The sequence below is a fragment of the Hydractinia symbiolongicarpus genome, chromosome 14, assembly GCF_029227915.1.
Source record: "Hydractinia symbiolongicarpus strain clone_291-10 chromosome 14, HSymV2.1, whole genome shotgun sequence".
Lineage (NCBI taxonomy): Eukaryota > Metazoa > Cnidaria > Hydrozoa > Anthoathecata > Hydractiniidae > Hydractinia > Hydractinia symbiolongicarpus.
The window spans coordinates 16,611,311-16,623,816 of record NC_079888.1 but is presented as its reverse complement, the minus strand read 5'-3'; the positions used below and the strand labels follow the sequence as shown (position 1 = coordinate 16,623,816).

Here is a 12,506-nt window from a genome sequence, read left to right as displayed (position 1 = left end):
GCACAGACGAGGATCGAACTCGTGATCTTCGGTTTACGCGAAAAAAAAGTTAATAGCGAACGCGCTAGGCCTAGGTCACGTTCAATCTAAGTAATGCAAAGTAACTTACACTTTGCCGTGCTGTTCGATCTAAAAGAATTTCGCGCTTTCCTGCATAAAACATTTTATAACTTTGTGCAATTAATGCTTAAATCTTCTCAACTCCATTCCCGATTCAGTCCTGTTTATTTCCTTTGACTTCGAGGACAATACGCCAGAAATGTCATCAAATTTCTGGACTTCTTTCAATTCTAATGCATATCTGCATGTTATGTCTGGAACACTCCGGCAAACGCATCCATATAATTTAGGCACAGACGAGGTTCGAACTCGTGATCTTCGGTTTACGAGACCGACGCCTTATCACTTGGCTACTGCGCCTGTTTAGCAACCTTTGGTATATGCCCCATTCGCATCATTATTATCATTTTATGCAAACACTCACAAGTTAACAATGAACTTGCTAAGCTTTTGTCACGATCAAATTTAACGGTGTAAAGTAACTTACCCGTTGTTGTGTTGTTCGATCTACAGGAATTCCGGCCTTGTTGTATAAAACTTTTTATAACTTTGTGCATTTTATTCTTAAATCTGCTCAACTCCATTCCCGATTCAGTCCTGTTTATTTCTTTTGACTTCGAGGACAATACGCCGGAAACTTTAACCAATCTCTTGTCTTATTTCTCTTCTAAGGCATGTCTGCACGTTATGTCCACAAAACTCCGCCAAAAGCATCTATATAGTTTAGGCACAGACGGGGTTCGAAGACTTGATCTTCGGTTTACGAAACCGACGCCATACCACTTGGCCACTGCGCCTGTTTAGTAACCTTTGGTATATTTTCCATCCGCATCATTTTAAACTTTTTATTCAACTACTCTAAAGTTAATAATGAACTGGCTAAGCCTAGGTCACGTTCAAAGTAAATAGTGAAAAGTATCATACAGGTTGCTGTGTTTTTTGAGCTACAGGAATTTCGGACTTTCTTGTATAAAACGTTTTATAACTTTGTGCATTTTATGCTTAAATCTTCTCAACTCCATTCCCGATTCAGTCCTGTTAATTCCTTTGACCTCAAGGACAATACGCCAGAGATTTCATCCAATTTTTTGACTTCTTTCAATTCTAAGGCATATCTGCATGTTATGTCTGGAACACTCCGCCAAAAGCATCCATATAGTTTAGGCACAAATGAGGTTCGAAGTCTTGATTTTCGGTTTACGAAACCGACGCCTTACCACTTGGCCACTGCGCCTGTTTAGTAACCTTTAGTATATACTCCATCAGCATCATTATTAACATTTTATACAAGCACTCACAAGTTAACAATAAACTCGCTAAGCTTTTGTCACGATCAAATTTAAAGGTGTAAGGTAACTTACCCGTTGCTGTGTTATTCGATATATAGGAATTTTGGAGTTTCCTGTAAAAAAGGTTTATAACTTTGTGCAACTTATGCATAAATCTGCTCAACTCCATTCCCGATTCAGTCCTGTTTATTTCCTTTGATTTGGAAAACAATACGCTATGTGCTTCATCCAATTTCTTGACTTCTTTCACTTCTAAGTCATATCTGCACGTTATGTGTGGAAAACTCCGGCAAACGCACCCACATAACTTAGGCACAGACGAGGATCGAACTCGTGATCTTCGGTTTTCGCGAAAAAAAAGTTAATAGCAAACGCGCTAGGCCTAGGTCACGTTAAATCTAAGTAATGCAAAGTAACTTACACTTTGCCGTGTTGTTCGATCTACAAGAATTTCGCGCTTTCCTGCATAAAACATTTTATAACTTTGTGCAATTAATGCTTAAATATTCTCAACTCCATTCCCGATTCAGTCCTGTTTATTTCCTTAGACTTGGAGGACCATACCCCGGAAAAATCATCCAATCCCTTGTCTTATTTCTCTTCTAAGGCATATCTGCACGTTATGTCCGGAAATTTCTGCAAAAGTCGTCCACATAATTTAGGCACAGTCGAGGTTCGAAGACGTGATCCTCGGTTTACGAGACCGACGCCTTACCACTTGGCCACTGCGCCTGTTTAATAACCTTTGGTATATTCTCCAACCGCATCATTATTAAAATTTTATGCAAGCACTCACAAGTTAACAATGAACTCGCTAGGCTTTTCTCACGATCCAATTTAACGGTGCAAAGTAACTAACCCGTTGCTGTGTTATTCGATATATAGGAATTTTGGAGTTTCCTGTATAAAATGTTTATAAGTTTGTGTAATTGCTGCCTAAATCTTCTCAACTCCATTCCCGATTCAGTCCTGTTTATTTCCTTTGACTTCAAAGACAATACGCCAGAAATGTCATCAAACTTCTGGACTTCTTTCAATTCTAATGCATAACTGCATGTTATGTCTGGAATACTCCGGCAAACGCATCCATATAATTTAGGCACAGACGAGGTTCGAACTCGTGATCTTCGGTTTACGAGACCGACGCCTTACCACTTGGCCACCGCGCCTGTTTAGCAACCTTTGGTATATTCCCCATTCGCATCATTATTATCATTTTATGCAAACACTCACAAGTTAACAATGAACTCGCTAAGCTTTTGTCACGATCAAATTTAACGGTGTAAAGTATCTTACACGTTGCTGTGTTTTTTGATCTACAGGAATTTCGGACTTTCTTGTATAAAACGTTTTATAACTTTGGGAATTTTATGCTTAAATCTTCTCAACTCCATTCCCGATTCAGTCCTGTTATTTCCTTTGACTTCGAGGACAATGCGCCAGAAATTTCATCCAATTTTTTGACTTCTTTCAATTCTAAGGCATATCTGCATGTTATGTCTGGAACACTCCGCCAAAAGCATCCATATAGTTTAGGCACAGACGAGGTTCGAAGTCTTGATCTTCGGTTTACGAAACCGACGCCATACCACTTGGCCACTGCGCCTGTTTAGTAATCTTTGGTATATTTTCCATCCGTATCATTTTAAACTTTTTATTCAACTACTCAAAAGTTAATAATGAACTTGCTAAGCCTAGGTCACGTTCAAACTAAATAGTGCAAAGTATCTTACACGTTGCTGTGTTTTTTGATCTACAGGAATTTCGGACTTTCTTGTATAAAACGTTTTATAACTTTGTGCATTTTATGCTTAAATCTTCTCAACTCCATTCCCGATCCAGTCCTGTTAATTCCTTTGACTTCGAGGACAATACGCCAGAACTTTCATCCAATTTTTTGACTTCTTACAATTCTAAGGCATATCTGCATGTTATGTGTGGAAAACTCCGGCAAACGCACCCACATAACTTAGGCACAGACGAGGATCGAACTCGTGATCTTCGGTTTACGCGAAAAAAAAGTTAATAGCGAACGCGCTAGGCCTAGGTCACGTTCAATCTAAGTAATGCAAAGTAACTTACACTTTGCCGTGCTGTTCGATCTAAAAGAATTTCGCGCTTTCCTGCATAAAACATTTTATAACTTTGTGCAATTAATGCTTAAATCTTCTCAACTCCATTCCCGATTCAGTCCTGTTTATTTTGTTGGACTTGGAGGACCATACCCCGAAAAATTCATCCAATCCCTTGTCTTATTTCTCTTCTCAGGCATATCTGCACGTTATGTCCGGAAATTTCCGCAGAAGTCGTCCACATAATTTAGGCACAGTCGAGGTTCGAAGACGTGATCCTCGGTTTACGAGACCGACGCCTTACCACTTGGCCACTGCGCCTGTTTAATAACCTTTGGTATATTCCCCATTCGCATCATTATTAACATTTTATGCAAGCACTCACAAGTTAACAATGAACTCGCTAGGCTTTTCTCACGATCAAATTTAACGGTGCAAAGTAACTTACCCGTTGCTGTGTTATTCGATATATAGGAATTTTGGAGTTTCCTGTATAAAAGGTTTATAACTTTGTGCAACTTATGCATAAATCTGCTCAACTCCATTCCCGATTCAGTCCTGTTTCTTTCCTTTGACTTCGAGAATAATACGCCAGAAAATTCATCCGATCCCTAGTCTTACTTCTCTTCTAAGGCATATCTGCACGTTATGTCCAGAAAACTCCGCCAAAAGCATCCATATAGTTTAGGCACAGACGAGGTTCAAAGTCTTGATCTTCGGTTTGACTTCTTGGTTTGACTTCTTTCAATTCTAAGGCATATCTGCATGTTATGTCTGGAAAACTCCGGCAATCGCATCCATATAATTTAGGCACAGACGAGGTTCGAACTCGTGATCTTCGGTTTACGAGACCGACGCCTTACCGCTTGACCACTGCGCCTGTTTAGTAACCTTTGATATATTCCCCATCCGCATAATTATTATCATTTTATGCAAACACTCACAAGTTAACAATGAACTCGCTAAGCTTTTGACACGATCAAATTTAACGGTGTAAAGTAACTTACCCGTTGCTGTGTTATTCGATATATAGGAATTTTGGAGTTTCCTGTATAAAATGTTTACAACTTTGTGTAATTTCTGCTTAAATCTTCTCAACTCCATTCCCGATTCAGTCCTGTTTATTTCCTTTGACTGCGAGGACAATACGCCAGAAATTTCATCCAATTTCTTGACTTCTTTCAATTCTAAGGCATATCTGCATGTTATGTCTGGAACACTCCGCCAAAAGCATCCACATAGTTTAGGCACAGAAAAGGTTCGAAGTCTTGATCTTCGGTTTACGAAACCGACGCCATACCACTTGGCCACTGTGGCTGTTTAGTAACCTTTGGTATATTCCCCATCAGCATCATTATTGACATTTTATGCAAGCACTCACAAGTTAACAATGAACTCGCTAAGCTTTTGTCACGATCAAATTTAACGTTTTATAGTAACTTTCCCGTTGCTGTGTTATTCGATATATAAGAATTTTGGAGTTTCCTGTATAAAAGGTTTATAACTTTGTGCACCTTATGCTTAGATGTTCCCCAGTCCATTGCCAATTCAGTCCAGTTCATTTCCTTTGATTTGGAGAACAATACGCCAGGTGCTTCATCCAATTTCTTGTCTTCTTTCTCTTCTAACTCATATCTGCACGTTATGTCTGGAAAACTCCGGCAAACGCACCCATATAACTTAGGCACAGACGAGGATCGAACTCGTGATCTTCGGTTTACGAGACCGACGCCTTACCACTTGGCCACTGCGCCTGTTTTGCATCCTTTTGTATATACTCCATCAGCATCATCATTAACTTTTTATGCAAGCACTCAAAAGTTAATATTGAACTCGCTAAGCCTTTGTCACGATCAAACTAAATAGTGCAAACTATCTTACACGTTGCTGTGTTGTTCGATCTACAAGAATTTCGGGCTTTCCTGTATAAAACTTTTATAACTTTGTGTATTTTATGCTTAAATCTTCTCAACTCCTTTCCCGATTCAGTCCTGTTTCTTTCCTTTGACTTCGAAAATAATACGCCAGAAAATTCATCCAATCCCTTGTCTTACTTCTCTTCTAAGGCATATCTGCACGTTATGTCCAGAAAACTCCGCCAAAAGCATCCATATAGTTTAGGCACAGACGAGGTTCAAAGTCTTGATCTTCGGTTTGACTTCTTGGTTTGACTTCTTTCAATTCTAAGGCATATCTGCATGTTATGTCTGGAACACTCCGGCAAAAGCATCCACATAGTTTAGGCACAGACAAGGTTCGAAGTCTTGATCTTCGGTTTACGAAACCGACGCCTTACCACTTGGCCACTGCGCCTGTTTTCCATCCTTTGGTATATTTTCCATCCGCGTCATTTTAACTTTTTATGCAAGCACTCAAAAGTTAATAGTGAACTCGCTAAGCCTACTTTACGTTCAAATTTAATTGTGCAAAGCATCTTACACGTTGCTGTGTTGTTCGACCTACAAGAATTTCGGGCTTTCCTGCATAAAACCTTTTATAACTTTGTGCAATTTATGCTTAAACCTTTTCAACTCCCTTCCCGATTCAGTCCTGTTTATTTCCTTTGACTTCGAGGACAAACCGCCAGAAATTTCATCCAATTTTTTGACTTCTTTCAATTCTAAGGCATATCTGCATGTTATGTCTGGAACACTCCGGCAAACGCATCCATATAATTTAGGCACAGACGAGGTTCGAACTCGTGATCTTCGGTTTACGAGACCAACGCCTTACCACTTGGCCACTGCGCCTGTTTAGCAACCTTTGGTATATTCTCCATCTGTATCATTTTTAACTTTTTATGCAAGTGATCAAAAGTTAATAATGAACTCGCTAAGCCTATGTCAGTTTCAAAATTACCGAAGCAAAGTGTCTTAGACGTTGCAGTGTTATGCGATATACAGGAATTTCGGGCTTTCCTGTATAAAGGGTTTATAACTTTGTGCAATTTATGCTTAGATGTTCCCCACTCCATTGCCAATTAAGTCCTGTTCATTTCCTTTGATTTGGAGAACAATACGCCAGGTGCTTCATCCAATTTCTTGACTTCTTTCACTTCTAAGTCATATCTGCACGTTATGTCTGGAAAACTCCGGCAAACGCACACATATAACTTAGGCACAGACGAGGATCGAACTCGTGATCTTCGGTTTACGAGTCCGACGCCTTACCACTTGGCCACTGCGCCTGTTTTGCATGCTTTGGTACATCTTCCATCCGCAACATTATTAACTTCTTATGCAAGCACTTAAAAGTTAATAATGAACTGGCTAAACCTAGGTCACGTTCAAATTAAATAGCGCAAACTATCTTACACGTTGCCGTGTTGTTCGACCTACAAGAATTTCGGGCTTTCTTGTATAAAACTTTTTATAACTTTGTGCAATTTATGCTTAAATCTTCTCAACTTCTTTCCCGACTCGGTCCTGTTTCTTTCCTTTGCCTTCGAGGACAGTACGCCGGAAATTTCATCCAATCCCTTGTCTTATTTGTCTTCTAAGGCATATCTGCACGTTATGTCCTGAAAACTCCGAAAAATGCATCGATATAGTTTAGGCCCAGACGAGGTTTGAACTCGTCATCTTCGGTTTACGAGACCAACGCCTTACCACTTGGCCACTGCGCCTGTTTATTAACCTTTGGTATATTTTCCATTCGCGGCATTTCTAACTTTTTATGCAAGTACTCAAAAGTTAATAGTGAACTCGCTAATCCTACTTTACGTTCAAATTTAATAGCGCAAAGTATCTTACACGTTGTTGTGTTTCTTGATCTGCAGGAATTTCGGGCTTTCTTGTATAAAACCTTTTATAACATTGTGCATTTTATGCTTAAGTCTTCTCAACCCCATTGCCGATTCAGTCCTGTTTATTTCCTTTGACTTGGAGGACCATTCCCATAAAATTTCATCCAATCCCTTGCCTTTTTTCTCTTCTAAGGCATATCTGCACACTTTGTCAGGAAATTTCCGCAAAAGTCGTCCAAATAATTTAGGCACAGTCGAGGTTCGAACTTGTGATCTTCAGTTTACTAGACCGACGCCTTACCACTTGGCCACTGCGCCTGTTTTGCATCCTTTGGTACATTTTCCATCCGCATCATTATTAACTTTTCACGCAAGCACTCAAACGTTAATAGTGAACTCGCTAGGCCTTTGTCAGAATCAAATTTAACGGTGCAAAGAAACTTACCCGTTCCTGTGTTATTCGATATATAGGAATTTTGGAGTTTCTTGTATAAACGGTTTATAACTTTGGGCAATTTATGCTTAGATGTTCCCAACTCCATTGCCGATTCAGTCCAGTTTATTTCCCTTGACTTGGAGAACCATACCCCTGGTGTTTCGTCCAATTTCTTGACTTCTTTCACTTCTAAGTCATATCTGCACGTTACGTCTGGAAAACTCCGGCAAACGCACCCATATAACTTAGGCACGGACGAGGATCGAAGTCGTGACTTTCTGTATACGAGACCGACGCCTTACCACTTGGCCACTGCGCCTGTGTTGTATCCTTTGGTGTATTTTCCATCCGCCTTTCAGCATTATTAACTTTTTATACAAGTACTCAAAATTAATAGTGAACTCGCTAAGCTTAGGTCACGTTCAAATTTAATAGTGCACAGTTTCTTACACGTTGCTGTGTTGTTTGATCTACAGGAAATTTAGACTTTTCTGTATAAAATGTTTATAACTTTGTGCAATTTTTGCCTAGATGTTCCCAACTCCATTGTTGATTCAGTCCTGTTTATTTCCTTTGACTTGGAAGACCATACGCCGGTAATTTCATCCAATCCCTTGTCTTATTTCTCTTCTAAGGCATATCTGCAGACTTGTCAGGAACACTCCGAAAAAGTCGTCCACAAAAATTAGGCACAGTCGAGGTTCGAACTCGTGATCTTTGGTTTACGAGACCGACGCCTTACCACTCGGCCACTGCGCTTGTTTTGTATCCTTTGGCACATTTTCTGTCAGTATCACTCGTAACTTTTTATGCAAGTGATCAAATGTTAATGGAGGACACGGTAAACCTATGTCAGGTTCAAAATTACCGAAGCAAAGTATTTTATACGTTCCTGTGTTGTTCCATATGTATGAATTTTGGAGTTGCCTGTATAAAACTTTTTATAACTTTCTGCAATTTATGCTTAAATCTTCTCCACTCCATTGCTGATTCAGTCTTGTTTATTTCCTTTGACTTCGAGGACAATACGTCAGTAAATTCATCCAATCTCTTCACTTATTTCTCTTCAAAGGCATATCTGCGCCCGGAAAAGGCGTCCAAATAATTTAGGCACAGACGAGGTTTTAACTGGTGATCTTCGGTTCACGACGCCTTACCACTTGACCACTGCGTCTGTTTTGTATCCTTTAAACAGTGTTTTTTGTAGTATAATTGAGAGAAGAACGACAATAAAGTTCCAGGGAAAGCGGTACAGTTTTTTTTTCTTGTCCTTATAAAATGAAATATCCCTAAAAAATGTTATTAAAACGATATTTTTTTGTTCCTTCCTTTGTTCGATTTATTAATTTGAAAGATGCTGTGTATAATGTGTATAGTGTACGCTCTTTTCTTCTCTAATATCCGTATTTTGTCTGTCTGTCCACGAGGTAAACGCTGTGTTGCTGTAACACGAAATGCAGTATATAAAGGACCAGCGATCACCTCGGATTTTTCTACACGTTTTCGGCTACTCTCTTTCATAATAGCCTTCGTCTGTCTGTTCGTGCGCTTGTTTGTCTTTTTTTTACGGAAACATAAAATACGATAAATAAAACACAGACAGCTCCGTGGATTTTTTCACGGGTTAACTGCTGGGCTCTTTAATAATATTCGTATTCTGTCTGTGAGTCTGCGAAAGCTGCGTCCATTAACGGAAGCACGGAAGTTTTTAAAATGCGCACGAATATTAAATGCGACATATTTTTATCCACTTTGTTGCGACGGGTAAATTTAAAGGACGAGCGAACGCGACGGGCGACCACGTGGATTTTTCCACAGGTTAACGACTAGTCTCTATAATAATAGCGGTCTTCTGTCTGTTTGTCTGCCTGTTATGGTAACACGTAAGCGATATACAAAAGACGGACGACCCTGTGGGTTTTCTCAAGTGTTGGCGACTAGTCTCTATAACAATAGGCGTCGTCTGTCTGTTTGTTAGTCTGTCATGGTAACACGTAATGCGATATACAAAGGACAGGCATCCTGTGAATATATCTACGGACGACTAGTAAGAATATAATAGAGAACAACATTTTCCAGATTCATCTTAAGACGTCTGGGTACAAGAATGTCTAGTCTTTAGAGTGTTTAACATGTAGTCAGTAACTAAAGACTTGCTTAGTCCGAAGATGAGCCCCGTGTAATAATTTAAAATAAAAAAAATCTCTTAATACCTTAAACGAGCCATCATCACCTCAGCGTTCCCCATCTCTTTTTTTTATACCCAAACGGCGAGAGTGGCAAATATTTATTTTAAAGTTAACCACGCATGTTCGAAATCAACGCAACGTTGCTGGAAAATCATGTAAACAAAGAAGCATCCTGAAAAAACTTAAGCTCTGCAATGTTTTCTATAAATTTTGTTGAAATGCGAGAATTGTGTAAAATATATATATAAATTATTTTTTTTACGTTGTGTTTGCCGTTTTAACTGGTAAAAACGATTGCATGTTGTCATACAAGCCGTAGAATGGCTCTGCATCTGCCTTTCCAATATTCTAAAGAAGAAACCCTAGGAGAGTTGTAAACCGCTAAACTATAATTCATTTTCCTTCCGTCGACATTTTCGTACCCAGAGCTCTTCGAGACTTTCAGGTTTACCTAAAAGAGCTCTGGGACAGTTATTTTCGGTAGCCTATCATTAAAAAACATTGAGATAGTAGAGCTCTGGGGTCAAGAATGCCATGTAGACCTGTTTTTTGCATTGAGTATTGCGCACAGATTTTCGCTTGCCAACATAAGGGACCAATTTTTGCTCCGCAATCGCTAATATATTTAAATTTCCCAATATTTTACAAGGTACTAGCTCAAAAATAATCTATTTGCTTCAGGTAAAAGCATTGTGTTCCCTACAAAAAGATGGCTAGTGGAAACCAGGCTTATTAAGCATTTATGGTTACAAGATAGCGTGCACTGAGAACTTTCCAAAATGGCATCATGAGTTGCATGCTGTGTCATTATGACGCCAATTGTAAATAAAAGTGTAAGCATTTTTTATTATTAAATAAACTGTAGCTATATACAATTACATAGAGTAGATTAACATATATTTTAAATAAAGAATAAAACAACTTAAAATCAATGACAAAAATTGGCTAATACAAAAAGAGGAATAAAACTATGGCTATATCGAATCAGAAAAGTGACACAAATAGACAAATAGAATGTAACATCATTGGTAACATTTCATTAACTTTATAAGTTCCAGAAGGTCTTGGTTAAACATACCTCATTGAGTTGAAAACCCTTAGCTATTTAAGCCACTTCACTTTGTTATACTAAATGTATGTAGCTAGCTACCATTCTTTTGTTCTGCTGTTAGTAAAAGTTGTGTTGTAGCTTATTCTAGAAGTTAATCTGGTAAGATCTTGTTATCAGGTAAGATAATCCAGTGTTATTATTGCTAGTCGTAGTAAGTAGAGCTCTTATGCAGAAGTATATCATGCACAGCTTTACGGAGTCGATCTTACTTACTCCCACATTACCCATGGTATTGGATTCATTTTGGCTGCATATGTTGTAAAAAGTGCAGATGTTTTTGGGTGCCTTTCGACTGACCCTCTTCGAAAAAATAAGCAGGGTATAGCCCTGTATATTTGTAGGATTGTGAGGGAAGCCTTGTCAAATCTGCACATCTATCAATCTAGCTAATATGTTTGCCTGAAATAGACTTAATTACGATTACATCAATTTCCATATTCCCATTTTTGTAATCAATCTTTTATTTTAATTCAAAATAGTTTACGTACATAATAGCAAAACAGTTTCATTGAGTCTAGCAGGGTACGAATTAGAAAAGTAACGTCAGTTCGCAAAAAGTGTAACTAAGTAAACCATCATCTATAGATGTGGCTTGGGAAAACCGTAGATCAATTACCATTGGCTTGTTCATTAGTAGTTACTTGTTTTTCGACGAGAATTTATATTTTTTGTGACTTGCGAGCTTTACTCTTTCTTTTATATTATTTTTATGTTGGAGACAAGTGGGGGATGTTTAAACTCATGAACCCCAAAAACCAGAACTGAGCATCTGAGCTACCGACTCACTCAGTTTTAACATTCTTGTATTTAATAGCCGAAACAATGTTCCAAAAATGAAATCAGTTTAATTTTATAGCATGCTGTAAGAAATTTTTCAACGACGCTGTAAATTCCAACATTTTTCTGCATTACAGAACTAACTGCGCTAAAATAAAGAACACTGGTGTTTTTTGTTAAAAACATTTTCAAACTATTCTATCAGAGCGTTTGAAAACTCGTAAATGTTAATAGAGATAGATAAACCCACCACTTTATATTAATACCTATAAATATACAAACATATAATAAACATAAATGAACTGCATTGTTAGAGTCAGACAGTAGGATGTTAACATTCCCATTCTCTCTTTTCTCGCAACCAATAATATAAACATACGGCTGCAAATGCATAGCGACACTGCAAATGCCCTGAAACAAAATCAAAACATAACCAAAGGTTCATAACAGAAGTGTGTAAATAGTGTCTCTATCCGACGTTTCCAGTTTCCAAAACAGCTGTCAGCTTTGTTGGGTCTGCACCAACTTTTGTCAATGGATCTGCAAGTTGCATGGATGTAGGAATCCATTTCACGCTGGATAGTTCTTCTCTCAAAATCATTTCTTTTATAACAGAAATATCAACCCTGAGTCGGCGCTCTGCAGCCATTGTTGTTGAGTAAGTATTTCGGTAAAGAGATTCATTATCAGTTAATGCATGAATCTGAATGTGCTTACATTGCGTGTTTGGTATGGAAATCATTTCAGTAAGAACTTGTGACATAAAGTATGCAGCATCAAGAGCATCCACCATGGCACTTGTTTCAGCAGCAAGTGTACTTCTAACA

General features: G+C 38.5%; 8 non-coding genes across 8 annotated transcripts; all 8 read right to left on the bottom strand.

The window, feature by feature from the left end:
• Positions 1 to 348: 348 nt before the first annotated feature.
• Positions 349 to 420, bottom strand: Trnat-cgu (transfer RNA threonine (anticodon CGU)). The gene has a single exon. It is a non-coding gene; the product is annotated as a tRNA-Thr (tRNA).
• A 2,026-nt stretch (positions 421 to 2,446) lies between these two features.
• Positions 2,447 to 2,518, bottom strand: Trnat-cgu (transfer RNA threonine (anticodon CGU)). The gene has a single exon. It is a non-coding gene; the product is annotated as a tRNA-Thr (tRNA).
• Positions 2,519 to 4,229: 1,711 nt separating this feature from the next.
• Positions 4,230 to 4,301, bottom strand: Trnat-cgu (transfer RNA threonine (anticodon CGU)). The gene has a single exon. It is a non-coding gene; the product is annotated as a tRNA-Thr (tRNA).
• Positions 4,302 to 5,103: 802 nt separating this feature from the next.
• Trnat-cgu (transfer RNA threonine (anticodon CGU)) lies at positions 5,104 to 5,175 on the bottom strand. The gene has a single exon. It is a non-coding gene; the product is annotated as a tRNA-Thr (tRNA).
• Positions 5,176 to 6,099: 924 nt separating this feature from the next.
• Positions 6,100 to 6,171, bottom strand: Trnat-cgu (transfer RNA threonine (anticodon CGU)). The gene has a single exon. It is a non-coding gene; the product is annotated as a tRNA-Thr (tRNA).
• A 365-nt stretch (positions 6,172 to 6,536) lies between these two features.
• On the bottom strand, positions 6,537 to 6,608 carry Trnat-cgu (transfer RNA threonine (anticodon CGU)). The gene has a single exon. It is a non-coding gene; the product is annotated as a tRNA-Thr (tRNA).
• Positions 6,609 to 6,974: 366 nt separating this feature from the next.
• Trnat-cgu (transfer RNA threonine (anticodon CGU)) lies at positions 6,975 to 7,046 on the bottom strand. Its single transcript has one exon. It is a non-coding gene; the product is annotated as a tRNA-Thr (tRNA).
• Positions 7,047 to 8,289: 1,243 nt separating this feature from the next.
• On the bottom strand, positions 8,290 to 8,361 carry Trnat-cgu (transfer RNA threonine (anticodon CGU)). Its single transcript has one exon. It is a non-coding gene; the product is annotated as a tRNA-Thr (tRNA).
• Between the last annotated feature and the right edge of the window lie 4,145 nt (positions 8,362 to 12,506).